Source organism: Silene latifolia, unplaced genomic scaffold, assembly GCF_048544455.1.
Source record: "Silene latifolia isolate original U9 population unplaced genomic scaffold, ASM4854445v1 scaffold_79, whole genome shotgun sequence".
In the NCBI taxonomy this organism is placed as follows: Eukaryota; Viridiplantae; Streptophyta; class Magnoliopsida; order Caryophyllales; family Caryophyllaceae; genus Silene; species Silene latifolia.
Window position 1 is genome coordinate 494,722 of NW_027413701.1, and position 18,960 is coordinate 513,681.

The 18,960-nt window shown below is 43.0% G+C and overlaps 1 non-coding gene across 1 annotated transcript; it reads right to left on the bottom strand.

Moving 5' to 3' along the window:
• Window positions 1-17,193: 17,193 nt before the first annotated feature.
• Window positions 17,194-17,300, bottom strand: LOC141640468 (small nucleolar RNA R71). Its single transcript, XR_012543000.1, has one exon. It is a non-coding gene; the product is annotated as a small nucleolar RNA R71 (small nucleolar RNA).
• Window positions 17,301-18,960: the final 1,660 nt, after the last annotated feature.

Genomic DNA, 18,960 nt, shown 5'->3' on the forward strand with positions numbered 1-18,960 from the left:
CTTTGACCTAGTTCGTTAGCTTACGTATTAATCGACTATTATCCGTAATATCACCGCTAATCTGTCCGTTTTCTAACCTTAATTATTTTCCTTTTCTTTTCTGAAATTATCCGTTTTAAATATATTTTCGACGTAAATCAATCGAATCATTGTAATCATTGTAATTTTAATTATCGTATTTTATCTACTATACTCTTTATTATTGTTTGCTTGTTCCCACAGGTAATCAACCCTAAATCTCTACATCGACCCATTGTATGTTAAATTACATGTTCACTGACATATTTTAATTCACATGCTAGGATTAAAACGTTGTTTGTTGCATTCTATGCATATAACCGACAACATATCAAGTATAGATGATTTCCCAAATCATTAGTAGAGGCCGCTATCGAGGCGGGCGGGATTAGGTGTTCGATCAAAAGAGCTTCCTAATACGTACCCTCACCCCTTACTCCAGATCTCTGTGAACACCCGTGTTTATTGGCATCCACGAGAGTCATTCTAGACATAGAATGCTAAGGGTAACGAGTTCTTAGTGTCTATGTCATTACTTTGTGTCTTGACATGACGCGAAGTATTCGAACGGTTTCCAATTTTCCACAATAAATTGGTGGCGACTCCACAAATGCAAACGCTTGTTTACCCAAGCGCCCCCTTGGGCCCCCCCATGTCCACAGTTTGGCGACTCCGCTGGGGAGTAATACACTTACGTGTTGCCAAGGGTGAAACTTGAACAAGGTTAGGGAATAGTTTATATGAGACAGTTGTCGGTTTTCATTACTCGATCTTCCTAGATCGTTTTATTTGGCCTTTCTAGGCCCAACTCAACCCATTCGACCAATCGTCCCGTCTGAACAGTCCAAATTCTTATCTGGGCCTAAGGATGGATAGCGATTGACGTCAACCATACCATGATGCTTACTCATGTTTGTATCAAGGGCTTTCACTACTCGAGGGAATGGACTAGGAACCGGCCTTACTCTTGTTTGGCGTGGACCTCTCCACAGAACCAGGTTTGATGGCTCAGTATGGCAACCCACCTTTTAAAGGAAAACCCTTTTAAATGCACTCGGCATACCGTTATAATGCCTGTTTTAATGCTTGTATCATATGTGATCACCATTTTCTAAAAGAAACCATGACGAATTTTGTAAAATAAAAAACCCCTTTTCAAAACATAAATATTTTCGAGAAATGGCCCAAATTAGCGCAAAACGAGTCGAAACTCTGTCCAAATATCGAGTCAAAAGTCGGGCCTCAAAAGCCCATTTCAAAACCTCACTTCGAGTCAACACTCCTACAACTACACTACAGTTGATTAGGACAAACATTTCAGAACTTTGTCATTTTCAAACCTCACTTACACAAGTGGCACACTCCCACTTCACAATTTGAGTATTTTCTTTGAGTAAGTGTGCTAGAATGGTCGATCATGTTTTAATTCGTCATCGATCTCTTATCCAGTTTCCAAGATGTCCGGAACTAGTCGCGCAAGTGTTAATGGACAACCCCCGAATGGTAATGATCTAATCCTAGCTGCGCTCGCTCGTCTCCAAACAAGTCAAGAACAAGCTTATGAACGCCTTAATACCATTGAAAACCTGATTGTTGCGGTAGAAACTAGACTACCTCCTGCAGAAGATGACATTCCTAGTCAATGTGTGAATGACAACCTTCCACCCTATGTTGGACAACAAGAAACCAACCCTTCAGTAGGTCTTACTGAAGGTGAGAAGCGACTCCAATACTTGGAGGAGCAATTAATGTACGTCAAAGGAGATGACATCTATAGGGAGAACAATCGCAAGTATGAGGCCGTGAGCGCCAAATTGCCAACCAACTTCAACATGATTGATATCCCGAAATTCAAGGGTCATGAAAACCCTTTGAACCACATTCGTGCTTTCAAAGACTACATGTCTATCAAAGGTATCAAACCCGAGATGTTCTTAAGGATCTTTCCTTCATCTCTCGACACCATTCCTAAGCAATGGTTCTATTCTTTGGAGCACAAGAAGATTGCCACCTGGGATGACGCCGCAATCGAGTTTGCTAAGCAATATGCGGATAATGCCGAAATCCAAGTCAATATGCGCACTATAGAGGTTCTTACTAAAAATGAGAAAGAAGGCTTCACCGACTTCCTAAGTAGGTGGAGGAAGACTAGTACACAACTTGTCGAGCGTCCGGATGAAGCCACCCTTGTGGAAAAATTCGTGGATAACTTAAGGCCCATTTATGCAAATCACTTGAGGTACCAAAACATTAAGACCTTCAAAGACTTAACTGTGCTAGGGACAAGAATTGAGGATGACATCCGTAAAGGACTCTTGTCCAAAATGGTAGGTCGTGGATATCAAGGCTCAACAAGTCGTTCTTATGGCTCTACTAGCATGACTGATGAGTTTAACCTTCTCGAATCATCAAAGAAGAATAACCCCCAAAGGAAGTTCACAAACATTGGTGACACGTACTCCAATGCTTTGAAAAGACTGATGAAACAAGGTAAGCTCCAACCCATAGGGCCTACACCTGATCCAGAAAAGAAGTCCAAGTTCTGGGACGAAAATTCATACTGCGAATATCATAGAGGTAAGGGACACGATACAGAAAAGTGTTACAAGCTAAAGCATGTCCTTCAAGATATGATCGAAGACGGTCGCCTACCCATACCTTCTGGAAACAATACTCAGAATTCTCTTGGAGTTCTGATGATTACAAATGAAGAATCTACCTTAGATTGTTCACACCTCATTTCTCCAATCAAAGATGCGATCCATGCATTAGAAGATGAGGGGAGTTATTCCACCATTTCTCCTACCGTCGCTGATTCTATTACATGGGCAAGGAGTGTGAATAGATAAGTCTCAGAACTAGAAAATGTAGTGGCATCCCTCTGCAATCCAAGCACTACACCTAAGGAAAGCACTCCACTAAATCTTTCCCGAAATTCTACAATGCAAGAAGTGGTAACCGTGGTTGATGGCCTAATCGATCAAATAATCCACTTAGAAGCTGAAATCATCAAGTTGAGAGAGCTTGCTTCTGTCAACGGAATATGGGCCGATGACGATGAGGACGAATACATCATCGAACACTACCTAGTCAAGATTAGTGAGGACATAGTCAAAAATAGTGAAGACCAAGATATAGACCACCTTACTCGTTCAGGGTGTCCATATCAAAACATTTCTCAAAATGGTCTCATAGCCAATGGTCCAGTTACCAACACCAACGTCGTCACACCAAATGATGGCGAAGATACATCTACCGACCACTTACTGAAGCAACTATAGAAGACAAAGGCTGATCTTTCAGTCTAGCAACTAGTTGCAAGCTCATTCCCTCATCGCCAAGCTCTACTGCAAGCTTTGGCTAAATTAAACGTGGCACATAACTCTACACCTGATGACGTAGTCAACTTGGTCTTCCAAGATTCAACTAAGCTAAGTAACCCGGTTACTTTCGCAGATGAGGATTTACCACCTTTCGGCGCTAGTCACAACCTGGCTCTATACATTACTGTCATTTGTTTAAAGAAGAATGTACCAATGACTTTAGTAGATGATGGCTCTGCGGTCAACGTCATACCATTAAAAATAGCATATAAGTTGGGCATGAAAGAGTCGGATTGGACCCCTACTAACCAAGGTGTTCGCGCATACGACGGTACACGACGCAAGGTAGTAGGACTAGTCAATCTCACTGTAGCCACGGGACCGATTGAGCGAAAGGTTAACTTTCAAATAGTGGATATCGAAGCATCATTCAACATACTTCTGGGAAGGCCTTTGATTCACGCTTCCAAAGCGGTAACATCCACCCTTCACCAGAAAATCAAGATTCCACTAGATGGCAAAGTAGTGACGATCACTTCGTCACCTATTAAGGCAGTGATAGAAAAGATGACAAGCAACCAAGTGGTTACAGATCAAGTATACGAGCTTGGGGGCTTCCATAGCATAAACCTTGTATAAAGTGAACTGGCACCCTTGTACTTCAATCCATATTCCAATCTAGTGGTCAACCACATACTCAAGTCTTAGGGATACTTCCCGGGAATGCCATTGAATCCTGTCCGATGAAATACCTTTGCACCTTACAAAGAAGGAAACTCTCAGAGGATACCGTTAGGATTGGGATACAAACCCATGAAAGAAGAAGCTCTAGAGATGCTCACACAGTTCTAAAACCGTAAGAACGTGGGAATCCAAATGTGACCCTACCTCCCTACCCTAAATGGATACTTCGTTAGAGAAGGGAGTCAAGAATACTTTCATGGGTTCCCCGAACCTTGGCACTACAAAGGAAGGCAACTAGCTGGAATCGAGATCTTTCACGATTGCTACTTCATTCCTTCAGAAACGGTTCCTACCGTCAAGACTCGTCAAGCACCTTGCTTAGACGAACAGGTCGTTAGCCTTCTGTTTGGAGAAGATCAATTTGTTAGAGCTGCGCCGGACGAGATCATTACCATGATACTTCAAGACGACCATTTCTACCCTGCCGCGCTAATCACCGAAACCAGTTCAAATCAGCAAAAAGGATGGAGAAAATTGATCAAATGGACAAACAACCAAGGAAGACTCTTCAAGCTCACCACTGGAGAAGGAGAGATGTTCAAAGGAGAACCAGAAGACCACGAATTCGAGTCAGAGTCAGAGTCGGAGTCGGAGTCGGAGTCGGAATCATAGTCGGAGTCTAGAGAAGTCCCTAGAGAGTCTTCTCCTGTCGTCACTCCCAATCCCCTTGTTTCTCCTAGCATAGTATCGAGTAGTAACAGTAGTTTGGGAAATGTCCCAACTGCTGTCCCTTTGCCGCCACTGACTACTAAACAGATGGCTTCTTTGTTTTAACTCTTTTCAAAATTTAATATGAATAAATCAAATTCTGCTTACTCTTTGTGTTATTTTGAATGCAATTCTATTTACGATGATAATGAGGATGACCCAGACCCAGACTCCATCGAACTACCTCCCTACATAGCTAAAGAAATATTACAAGAGGGGGAAGGGGTACCAGTTATAGAGAACACTGAACCCATCAACGTAGGAACCGAACTAGAACCCCAAGAACTTAGGATAGGGACAACCTTGAGCCCAACCGAAAGGGCTAGTTTCATAGACCTCCTGCACGAGTTCAAAGACGTTTTTGCTTGGTCCTACAAAGACATGCCAGGGATCGACAGGGACATTGCAGAACAAAGAATTCCAATCAAACCAGGTTTCAAACCTATAAAACTGAAGCTTCGTGGAATGAGGACAGAATGGGCTCTTAAGATCAAAGAAGAAGTCGATAAACAATTCAAAGCCGGGTACTGGGTAGCCAACATAGTACCCGTACCCAAAAAGGATGGGAGAATCCGTCTTTGTGTTGATTTCAGAGGCTTGAACAAAGCGAGTCCCAAGGACGACTTTCCTCTACCACATATCGACATATTGGTGGACAATACGGCAGATCGCGCGTTTTTGTCCTTCATGGATGGGTACGCGGGATATAATCAGATCAAGATGGCCATAGAAGACATGTATAAGACCGCCTTTGTTACTCAATAGGACACCTATTATTATACTGTTATGCCATTCAGATTAATCAATGCTGGAGCTACGTATCAACGCACTGCAACCACGCTCCTACACGACATGATGCATAAAGATGTAGAGGTGTACGTAGACGATATGATTGTCAAGTCCTAGGATAGAGGGGGACACATTAATAACCTTCGCAAATTCTTCCTAAGACTACGAAAGTACAACATGAGGCTCAATCCTCAGAAATGCGCATTTGGGGTAACATCAGGCAAGCTTCTGGGATATGTTGTCAGTCAATGAGGAATAGAAATCGACCCTTCCAAAATTAAAGCTCTAATCGAAATGCCACAACCTCAGACAGAGAAGGAGGTTAGAGGATTTTTAGGCAAGGTGCAATATATAAGTCGATTCATATCGAAACTTACCATGATCCGTGAACCCATCTTCAAAAAGCTAAAGAAAACAGATCACACCATATGGGATGACGACTGTCAAAAGGCGTTCGACAAAATCAAGGAGATACTAGCCAAACCACAAAGTGCTCATGCCTCCTCAATGAGATGAACCTCTTGGTTTATATCTCACAGTGACCGAAACAGCCATGGAGGCTATGCTAGCACAAACCGTCGGAAAAGAAGAGAGAGCTATTTACTACCTTAGTAAGAAGTTCTTGGAGTATGAATGTAAATACACACCACTCGAAAAGACATGCCTCGCTCTTGTGTGGGCAACAAAGAAGCTACGCCATTACATGCTTAGCTACTCCGTCAAGGTGTACTCCAAAATGGATCCTGTCAAATACCTCTTCAAAAAACCCGTTCTCAACGGACGCTTGGCAAGATGGACCTTAATGCTCTCAGAGTTCGACCTCAAATACGTACCTTTGAAGGTTATAAAAGGGTGTGCCGTGCCGAGTTCTTCGCAGAAAATGCCATCAACGACACCCAAGCAATAGACACATGGTCATTTCTAGATGAGGATATACTCCAAACAAATGTAGACTCTTGGGACCTTTATTTTGATGGAGCATCGAATCTAAGAGTATTTGGAATAGGAGTATTGCTCATCTCTCCTGAAGGTGAGCATACACCACTCTCTGTCGAACTCGACTTCCAGGTGACAAATAACGTAGCAGAATACGAAGCTTGCCTCATTGGGCTACGAGCGGCAGTAGGTTTAGGCATCAAGAATCTTCGAGTTCACGGAGATTCATCCTTGATCATCAACCAAATTACGGGATCTTGGAAAATTCAAAGTGAAAGTCTAGCACCCTATCAGGCCAGGATAGACCAAGTTGCCCAATTCTTCGATCAAGTGACTTATCAACACCTACCTCGAGAAGAAAATCAGTTTGCAGACGCTCTTGCAAAACTTGCATCTCTGATTAACATGCCAGACAATATGGTAGAAATGCCTTTATGCATCGAACGACTGTCAGAACTAGCCTATGTGCACCAAATCAAAGATGAAGGAGAAAACCCAGAGGAACCTTGGTTTCAAGCAATTCTAAACTTCAAGCTCACTGGCACCTATCCGCCGGATATGGATAAGAGAGGACAACATGCTATACGCCTACTCGCCTCTCAATACATCCTTATGCAAGGAGAATTGTATAAAAGAACACCTCTTGGTGTAGTCTTGCGTTGCCTTGATCATTCACAGGCACAGAAAGTGATGGAAGAAGTCCATGATGGAGAATGTGGCCCTCACATGAGTGGACCAATGATGGCAAATAAAATCACGCGCCTAGGATATTACTAGACCACAATGGAATCCAATTGCATCAAATATGTCAGACATTGTCACAACTACCAAATCTTCGGGAATGTGCAACACGTCCCTCCTTTGCTACTCTACACCATGACATCTCCTTGGCCATTTTCTGCTTGGGGAATCGACATCATCGGGAAGGTCACCCCAGCTGGAACAGGAGGTCACTGTTTTATTTTGGTGGCTATCGAATATTTCACCAAATGGGTAGAAGCAGCATCTTACACTAGTCTCACAGCCAAGAACGTGTCCATGTTCATACAAACCAATATCATCTGTCGATATGGTTGCCCACATGAGATCATCAGTGACAATGGGTCACATTTACAGGCTGAGACTGAACAATTGCTAGCCAAGTACAAAATCAAACACCACCATTCCTCGCCATACAAACCACAAACTAATGGCGGAGTAGAGGCAGCCAATAAGAATGTTGTCACAATCCTCAAGAAAATGATCGATAATTATCGAGATTGGCCAAGTAAGATACCATTCACCTTATGGGATATCACACATCCGTTAGGATGCCCACTGGGGCTACTCCTTTCTATTTGACTTACGACATGGAATCTGTGCAACCAGTTGAGCTAGAAATCCCATCTTTACGCATTCTACTCGAAAATCAAATTCCAGAAGCCGATTGGAAGAAAGATAGATATGAAGAACTCATCCTCTTGGATGAACGAAGATTGCACGCATTACATAATGTGCAAACGTATCAGGCAGTCTGTCTTTCAGATACTTGGGAGTCCCTATTAAAACTACTAGACTGAATGCTCAAGATTGTAGACCCTTAATTGATAAAGTGATATAAAAAATAAGGGGGATTAGGACTAGAAAGCTATCATATGCTGGAAGGCTTGTCTTAATCAGGTCAGTTCTAAAAACTTTTCACAACTATTGGGCCTCTATGTTTATTCTACCTACTGGTGTTATTGCAAGGATTGAGAGCATCTGCAGGAACTTTTTATGGGATGGGGGAGTGGATTACATAAGAGCTCCACCAGTCTCATGGGCTAAAGTCTGTAGACCTCACAAGGAAGGAGGTTTGGGTCTCAAAAATGATTATATTTGGAATCAAGCAGCAGTGGGCAAATTGGTGCGGTGGATTGCTTCAAAGGCTGTTCATCTATGGGTGAGATGGGTCAATCAAATATATATAAAACAGGTTCCCTGGCAAGATTACACTCCCCTCTCTGATTCCAGTTGGTGCTAGCGTAAAATATGCAAGGTGAAAAATGCAATTGCAGAAAATAGTGATTACCAACAGTGGTCCACAAGTCAAAAATACTCCATTGCTAAGGAGTATGACAGATTTCGTGATAAAGGGGAGATGGTTCAATGGCACAAATTTATTTGGACCAAATAGACAATCCCAAAACATGCATTTATAACCTGGTTATACTACCGTAAAAGCATGAATACTAATGTTAAGTTAAACAGACTTGGCATTAGCTCTGATGGTACCTGTTGCATATGCGGATCTTCTGCTGAGACCCTTGAGCATCTCTTCTTTGATTGTCAGTACAGCAGGATCATTATTGAAGGTGCAAGAAAATGGACAAATGAACACTTGCCTTACCAAGATATTCGTAACTGGAGGGAGAGGCAGATAGGCACAACCCTGAGAAAGAATCTGATGAATTCAATCTTAAATGCGTGTATTTATATGATCTGGACACAACGCAATCTTGCGAGGTATGAGCAGATCATTCAACGACCAGAACAGGTAGCTCGGAGAATGATAGGGGAATTGAGGATCAAATTCAGTACTTGCTTCCATAAACCAGCTGCATCGCGGGATAGGGGTTTGATGGAACTGATGAACTTGAAGAATTGGAAATGATCGATTTCACGAGAAGGAAGGGGGAAGTGCAAAGGGGAAAGTGGAAAATTGGGTTTTGATGTCTTAAGCTGTGTTTTGTTGTTTTCCCATGTTGGGCCTTGCTTGGCTATGTTTATGTAAGGCTAGGATGACCAAATCCATGTAACTCGTTCTCAAATGGTTCCGATTCTTTATAATACTACTTACATTTTAGCGAAAAAAAAACGTATCAGGCACGTATCAGACGAGCCTTCAACAAAAGGGTTAAGCACAGAAGCATCAAAGAAGCAGATTTAGTCCTCAAATCAGTTAGAGCTCTTCTACCTGTCGATCAACGAGGAAAGTTCAAAACCAACTGGGCCGGACCGTTCTTGGTCAAGTCCATACTCCCGGGGGGTGCGGTTAGAATCACAGACCTAGATGGGAACGAATTTGCTAACCCAACTATCCTCGACCAACTAAAACGATATTATGCCTAGAATAGGACAAAAACGCGCCACGCGTAACACCCACGCGCCGCTCATGCGACACGAAATAAAAACGGCCCCTGGCCCGCTGAAATAAAGCTCATGTCACCTTGCTCTTGCATTTTGACAATTCGTCATCCTCATATCATCAAATTGATCGAATTGTGTTTTAGGAGTAAGTAAGGCTCATGCTCAATTTCTAGTTCAGTACAAGCTCTTACTTAGAACAATTATTCTTTTACATTTACTCGAACTACGCGCAAGGGTTTGATTTCATTTTTAAAATGAATACGTAGGCAATCCTTCACAGGATACAACCCATTATTTTAAATGTAAATAGAAGGACATTTGCATTTGCATTTGAAATTCGACAAGAATAAGAAAAGGGAAATCACTATAGTTTCATAACTAAGTAATCTTTTATTCATTATTCCTCCATAAATAATAGTAATACGCCACATAATATAAAAGTGCTAAAAAAAATAATAAATAGGCTAGGATTCTAAAACCCCACCATCTAGTACAAATAATAATAATAATAATAATAATAAATTATACTATGACTTAGGCTATTCTTCCATCTTTCCCTTGCCTTTGTCGTTTATATCATACTTTTATCTCGACCACGAGCCGGGCGCTCCTGTGCTATCTCGGACCTAATCACCAAAGGCCTTTCTCGCGGTCTAACTTTACCATTTCGATCAACCACCACCTCTGCGGTAGGAGAAGTCTTCGGCTTCTTCGACGGATGAACAACTCGGAATCCGGCTTCTTCCTCCCCCTCAGTCAAATATTTCTGGTTCTCCTTTGCTACCTCACGGATCTTGTAGTCAACAGGCTCACGCTTCCTCAATTTCTCGCGCTCCTCGGGAGTGGTAGCCTTCCTCCACTGCAAATAGGAATCTGATACCCACAATGAAACAACAGAAGAATGTAGGAACCACATGTTTCTTTGAGTCCACTTGAGGGCCCACTCTCTACGACTCTCGGCAGTATGTGCCACTGCAGACTGAGGAACGGTATCAAGCTTAGGAATCTTCTGTTTAAGGCCCACCTGCCTCATCAATCTCTCCGGGAAGATGCATACCATGAATTCCAAGCCAGGAATACGTACCGATCGAGTAGGATCTAAGGATGACACTCCAGTAACTGACTTGAGATGCCACCATGGCAACCCATCTGATCAGGGGACCACCTTCATTCTTCAGCTTGTTCTCCCAATAGTTGCAAACCCGAGTGAAGTCAACCATATAGAGTCTGGTCCTCATCGCAATCGACCGAGCATGGTATCCGGGTACATTAGCTAGGGGCTCGATCAACTGCAGATGCTCCATGAGCCAAACCTGCCAAAGACAGGAATTAATGTCCAACCGAAAAAAAAAAACAAAAACAAAAAAAACGAAAAAGAAAAAGAAAAAGAAAGGTTGCGTTCTTACCTGCAAAATGATAGGACTTCCCAAATAAGGAAGCTCATGGTTGGCTTTCCTATTATCCAACCCTAAAATGATCTCTCCGAGGCACAGACAAGCTGGGCACCTCCGCAGCTCCATTTGCTCAATCAAGCTCAAGTAACGAGGATCCCCTCTCATTTCCTTATCAACATGCCCTTGGAGGACATAACCATGCAGTAGGCAAAACCCGAATGCCCTACGCTTCGCCACATAAGAGATAGAAGGTCTTCCCTGTTTATAAATCGATCAAAAAAATCGAGCATACGGACTCCTTTTGAGGTTACCAGACGGTCAACCTCAACTTTAGTCCGTCCAAGCAAATCTCTAAACTTGTTTTTGTACCCTTGAGAGCTAGAGGGTATAAGAAGCATATTTTCTGGGTCCCATCCTCCAATTGCAGCAATTTCCTCAGGAAAAGGATAGATGTCATCTCCAGGGAAGGCAAACACGTAAAATTAGGGTCCCAATATTCGAGACAAGCGTCCAAGAATGGTTTTACAACCTTCACCAGTTTCAGACTCAAGATTGACCCCAAATTGAAAGCACCCATATCATGCTTCTCGACGTTTGTAAATTCGTTTGTCCATTCCTTGAGACGATTTTCCAAGGCATCCATGATTTGTAAATTTTTCTATGTAATAGGAGAGTTTTATATAATAGACGGAAGAAGGACGGAAGAATTATGTGAATGAAAAGCTCCATCGACGTCTATATTTATACTAAAAGCTGTTTCCTAAAATCCGTCAGAACTGGCGAACTGGGGAAATGGCGCAGCACCTACTGCGCCTCTTTGAAGGGTCGCAGCACATGCTGCGCCTCTTCCTCAGAGGATTTCTGTGATTTTTCCGCATTGGATCTTTCCTAATTCCTCTTGATATAATTTCCTATTCCTAATAGGCTATTATTTTGGTAATTCCGTCAAATTACCATATTTTATGTTTCCTAATTTTCCGGGCACGCTTTTTGAGACGAAATCGACATTTTCGTCAAAAAAGCACACTTACTCATTTCATTTTATTTTCTTTTTGGGGGAATCATTTCACTCCCGTTTCACATTTCATTTCAAACTTATACATTTCTTTTTTTTGTTTTTTTTAGGGGGTAGCCCTCCCTACCGTCCGGTCATTTTTCTAATTTTTTCGCTCATTTCTGGGCAAGTTTTTGCATTTTTAGGTCTTTTCTTTGTTTTGCGCTAGTTTAAGCCATATGTACAATATGTGTTCTATGTGCAGTTTCTATGTAAATTTCGGTAGCGTGACGGTGTAAACCGTCATCTACCAAACCTGTTCAAAGCTAACCTGTAGGAACGAACATACAACCCAGCAGCAAAGGCACTCAGGCCGTCATATATACAACCAAAATGTTATATGTACATCAAACTGGGGGCTCTTGCCCAAAACAAGTCCAAAATGAAGTCCTAAATGTACAAAATGTGTGCAGTACAGCCGGCGACAACAACAGAAGCAACAAAAAAACAAAGACAACTACTCCTGGTCATCGCTCCACTCGGTGACCCTCGCCTCGAGAGCGGCAATCTCGGCGTCTCTGACCTCCAACTCCCTCAGCAGGCGAGCCCTCTCCTCCTGGGACTGCGCTAGCTCACGCTCCAGGTCGCGCTCCCTCTGCAAATGACAAAGAGATGCCTCATTTCAATCATTTCAAATGCAAGAATATTACAAAATTCAAAATGAAGTAAACGAAAGGTTCATACCTGTCGGTTTTGGCCACCAGCAAGTGCCTCAATGGCAGTAGCCTGTGGCCGGTTGGCCACCCTCCACAATGTCACGTGCCGAGACGGCGCCACCTGTATTTCAATAAACAAAGGTTTTGAATAAAATGGACAAATATATTCTTATACAACAGCAAAAGCTAACTGAATCGGGAGCTTACCCTCCTGACCAAGTGCTGCCACTCCTCTAGGCCAGCATCTGTCACCGCCTCACCAAAGTCGCGGAGCTCGGAGATCGTCGTCATCCCCGCTGCGTCAGTATACTCGAGGGTCTCGGGGTACGCTGGGGGCTCGATGGCCGCCTCCTTAACCTCCTGAAAATTCAAATGAATTCTTTATTTGATGATCATTCATCATTTTATCATGTCAACTCAAAAAGGGAAAATGAAGCACTTACCACGACCGGCCAGTACGCCAGCCTCTGGCGAATGAACACGGAGTACTCCTCACCAGGAAGAAGAAGAGCGTCGCCACCGACGTCTGCCAGGTCAGCCTCCCTCTCGGCGTCAGAAGGCTCCCTAAACATCGTCCGAGGAGGAACGATGGGAACCGTGAAAGCATCACGAGAGCACTGACGAGTCAAGCGCTCGCTCAGATACCACCCATCGACGTCCTCAACAGCAACCGACTCGAGCTCCTAGGTCGAAGGACCTCAGCCACGAAAGGAGGGGCGTCAAGGTAGTCCACCCAAGGCCTGGGCACCCACTAAGATAAGCAAACAAGAGGTCATTCTTATGATCGCTTCTGAAGAAGTAATGAATAAATAAATGAAGGAAAAGTACTTACGTCACTCATCTTCAGGGCATTCACGCCCCATCGATAGACATCGTAAGAAGAGCGCTGGCTCTTCCTACGACACATCACCCAATCCCTCACTATGGGGTAAGCTCTCGGTCCAGGCTCCGTCCTCTTGGGCGCGAAGCCCGGGAAGTAGGAGTACACCCACGCCTGCAAAACAAGATAATCGATGACGATCTTTCACGATTCGATAAGAAGAATAAATGACCTTTCATGATACGAAATGAAGGTTCATACCTCCAACAGGAGTCCAGGACCGACAGTAGCTGGAGAAGTCCCCTTCTCCAGCAGCTCAGGACGAACCATGGCCTTCATGTAGCGAGTGAGGACCGCAAAGCTAAGAGTGACCCAGTCCCAACGACCTAGGTCACTCAGGCCAGAAAGGAAGGGAAGAAGCTTCGTCGACAGCCTCTCCCCCTTGTCTCCAAGGTAGAGTGAAGACAAGAACCACCAGAGCCATAGACGAGCCCTCTGCTCTGCAGTACAAGGAAGAGGAGTCACCTCCCTCCCGTCCATCGTCACCAACGCCGGGGTTTTGCCCGCAAAGTAATCCCTGATGTAGGAGCTCGGTACTAACCTGGGAACCGTAGCAGCACTTGCCGCTAGGTTCCAGCCGATCAGCCTCCTGGCCTCGGCCGAGTCCGCCCTCATGGCCGTCGACGGCCACACCACAGCCTCCACTCCACACGGCAGACCAGAAATCATGTCGTAGTCCTCCAACGTGACCCCGACCTCGCCAAAAGGCATGTGAAAGGTAGAGGTCGTGTCTAAGTACCGATCAAGGAAGGCTCGAATCAGGCAAAGGTTAGCTCGAAGCTTCCTTCCCCTGATCTCCCTCCACGCTCCGACCAAAGCTCCGAAAGCTCCAAGCTCGATGATGGCCTGCTCCTTCTCCGACAGTCTCCCGTAAGCCTCCATCATCGTCGTGTAGCCAGAAAAGGACCTCATGTTACCAGCCTCCTATATCAATTCGACGCAAAGTTATCTTTAGCTTGAAGTGAAAGAGAAATGAAACGGCAAATAAATAAGTAAAGAAAGATGATGAGAGAGTGACGAGTTTGAGAATTACCATGCTCTTCACCGTCCTATAAGACAGGTGACTCTCCGCTGCCCAAATGAGATATCGGCTATCCCATTTCTCAGCCCACTGATGTGACCATAATTAGCGCACATTTAGTCCCCGAATTAGCCTCGTTCCCATGCTTTTTAGTGCATATTTGGGTCATTTACTATCTTTAGTTCTTTGTTTTGCATATTCTTTGAGATTTTGATCCCTTGGTAGGAAAGGAGTAAGAATCTTGCATTTTCATGGCAAAACGAGGCTAAATTGATCGAATCCAATGACCAAGCATCAAGGAGAGACAAGATTAGAAAGCCTTTGTACATATGATAGTAGATGAGCAATGTTGAGAAAGGATCCTTGAGTCCCCAAGGAAATCCCCAAGGAATTTATGAAGAAAAGGGAAGAAAAGAAGAAGGAATTATGCTGGACCACAATCCGAGCGGATTGTCTCCAATCCGCCCGTCTCCGCACAGCACAATCCGAGCGGTTTCCTCCAAAGACGCTCGGATTGCACCGCCACAATCCGCCCGGATTCCCTCGAATCCGCTCGGATTCCATCACCAAAATCCGCCCGTCCCGACCCTAATCCGCACGGATTCCTTCACAGCCGATTTCCTCTTCTCCAAGCAACGAAGAAAAAAGCCCTTCCTTCGAAAAATACCGGCTTCTCCTTGCTCAATCTAAAAAGTGTAATTACTAGTTTAGCCCTTAGTTAACCCTAATGCATCCTCCCTAATTTTCAATATAAATACCCCATTAGTCTAATTAGAGGAGCATGTTCTTCTTATCAATAATTAGAGTAGTTAATATCAATCAAATCTCTCTTTAATATTGTAATCAAGTATTAATCAAGTTTTAATCCAAGTTTTAGTTCTTTAATCTCTCTCTTGTTCATCCTTTATTTTGGGTAATTGAAGATTATTTGGGTTATTATTGGGAGATTGACAACCTCTCAATCAAACATCAAGTACTTCTATTATTCTTGCTTTGTTATTGGAATCATTAGTAGGTATAATCTCTTAAATCCCTTTTAAATTATTGCTAATTACTTTTATTTGTTCATCATGTTTCACTTTGTTAGTATGATTGACAACCTTGCTAGCATGTTTAATATGATGATGAGTGAGTAGTCTCTTAGCTAGGGTTAATGGGTGATTAGGGGAAACCAACATGGGGAATGATTCATGCTTAAATTAATATGCTTTCATGTTTTATTTGCTTGCTTGTTTTGATCTCAACTCTTGCACATGTTATGTTTGATGAAATGCTAAGCCTATGAATCCTTGCATTTACCACCATCACCTATCTTTTCAATAAGACTTGTAAGACATAACCCAACTCGAGTCTCATTAGACCATGCATGTTGTTGAGTAGGGAAGACTAAGTCGACTTGTAGGTGTTGTACAATCTAATCGATTCGGCTTCGGGACCCAAACTTTCCTAGGATTGTAATATATAACCCAACTCAATCCATCACAATAATAATTGCTTGCTTATAATTTGAGATTATGTTTGTATGATCATATCCCATGATTCCCCTATGATCCCATGACACCCTAGTGCTTTTTAATCAATTGTTTACACCCCTTTTAATTCGTCTTGCTAGTTTATTTTCATTGCTATTTTAGTTAGTGACCTTCTACATCAACCCAAATTGTGACACCCCAAAGACACCACTAGTTTCAATCGAAATCTCATCTCAATTCCCGTCCCTTGGGATCCGACCTTTACTTGCCTCTTTACTAAATGTAGAGTTGTTTTGTGAAGTTATAAATTATGTTTTGATTCGACCGTGACCCAACGACCACATCTTTAATTGTGAACACGAAACGGACCCGATCAAAAATGGCGCCGTTGCCGGGGACGGTGTTAGCTTGATTTAGATTTCTTTACATTGATTTTAGTTGTGTCTTTTCTTTGCCTTGAGGAAGTAAAACTCCTCAAGGTTGGTTCTAATCGTTTTCAAGTTGTTTGATATTTTGCATGTCTAGCAGGTCACAAGGTGACTTGTTACCTCTTGATCGTGAAATTGAAAGAACCTTAACAAACAATAGGAGACTTGCTAGGAGGAATTTGAGAGGTAGTGAGGTTGTGGATATTCAACCAACTATTGAGTTCGTCAACCCTTTAGCAATAGAAGGAGAGGATAACCCATTACACAATACCCCCCAAAATCAACCTACAATGCCTAAGTTTTCATCACACTCCGTACCCACCGAGGAGAACCTACCCAATGGTACTCCTACACCACAACATCTAACCGGAAATTTTATTGCCAAATCCGCCTTTATCCAATTAGTCGAAAGGAGCCAATTTGGGGGGATGCCTAGTGAAGACCCTCATTCTCATATGGAAACCTTTTGCGACTATTGTGATGCGATTTCTCAAACCGGTGTAACTCAAGACCAAATTCGATGGGTCTTATTTCCTTTTTCTCTAATCGGCACTGCAAAGCAATGGTTGAAGGGCCTTGATAAGGCCACTCTCGGAATTGATTCTTGGAAGAAGTTGGCTCTAGCTTTCTACAAAAAATTCTACCCACCGGAAAAGACTAACATGCTAAGAGCTCAAATTACGGGTTTTAAGCAAAGGGATGAAGAATCTTTGTATGAAGCTTGGGAGCGGTTCAAGGGAATTTGTCGCTCATGTCCTCACCATGGACTTAGCGAATGGTTCTTGGTACAACAATTTTGGAATGGTTTATATGAAGATTCAAGGAACATTCTCAACATGGGATCAAATGGAATGTTCACCGAGGTTGATGACAATCAAACATGGAACAAGATTGAGGAAATGGCGGTCCATAACTCACAATATAGTAGACCTCGCAAGGCTACTAGAGGAGGAAAGCATGAAGTGGACTCTGTTACTCAATTGGGTGCTCAACTTAGTGCTCACATTGATACAATCAATTTGAAGTTCGAGAAAGCAATGGCTAGACTTGAAGAAGTCTCAAAATCACCAAAGCATCATGTCAATGCCATGACGGCATCTTCATCAATCCCAAGTGGGATATGTGAGAATTGTGGAACTTTGGGACATGACCAAAGTGAATGTAGAAGAACAAATGAACAAGTGAATGCTTTCCAAGCATACAAGAGTGGTACCCCTTATTCTAATTATTACAATGAGAATACCAAATTCCATCCAAATCTCTCATACAAAAGCCAAAATGTTCAAAACCCTCAAACAACATACACTCCACCACCCATGAGAAACCAAAATCAAAGACCCTTTTACAATCAAAACCAAGGTTACCAAAATCAAAATCCATACAATCACCAAAATGACCAAGGTTTTGATGTCCAAAAAGTGGTCCTCCAAATGCAAAAGAATCAACAAGAATTTTTCACTCAAATGCAAAAAGATAGCCAAGCAAAGGAAACAACCATCAACAACATCCTAGCTCACACCAAGATGTTGGAAACCCAATTGACTCAACTAGCATCTTCAAGCTCACAAAGACAAAAGGGGCAATTACCACCTCAAAGTAATCCCCCGAGACATGAAACGGTTAGTGCCATTCACTTGAGAAGTGGTACAAGGTATGAAGCACCGAAGAAGCAAGTTGTGGAAGCTAGTGATAAGGAAGAAATTGTGCAAAACTCCAAAGATGGAGAATCATCAAAAGAAGAAAGTTCAAAGAAAAATGAAGACAAGGTCAAGGAGAAGGAGCCCATTGTGATTAGACTTCCTTTTCCAAGTCGTAAAGCCAAACCCAAATTTGATAATCAACTTGGGAAGTTTATGGAAATTGTGAAGAATTTGGAAGTCTCGATTCCTTTCACGGAATTAATCAATCACGTGCCGGCCTATGCGAAATACATGAAAGATATCCTCACAAAGAAGAAGTCGATCCGGAAACTTGAGACTATCGCCTTCACTAAGGTGAGTAGTGCAATACTTCAAGGGAGTTCACCTCCAAAACTAAAAGATCCGGGAAGCTTCTCAATACCGTGTACCATTGGCGACACAACGATCAACAAAGCCTTATGTGATCTAGGGGCTAGTGTGAGTATCATGCCGTACTCGGTGAGTAAAAGGTTGGGGATGGGAGAGCTTAAATGCACCAATATCACGCTCCAAATGGCCGATAGATCGACGAAGACACCATTGGGGATATGGGAAGATGTCCCCGTGCGAATTGGGAAGTTTTTCATCCCGGTGGACTTTGTCATTGTTGATATGGAGGAAGATTCCAACATTCCGATCATTCTAGGAAGACCTTTCCTACATACCGCGGGTGCGGTGATCGATGTGAAACATGGTGAGCTCACTCTAGAAGTGGGAGATGAAAGCATAACCTTTAATCTTGACAAGACT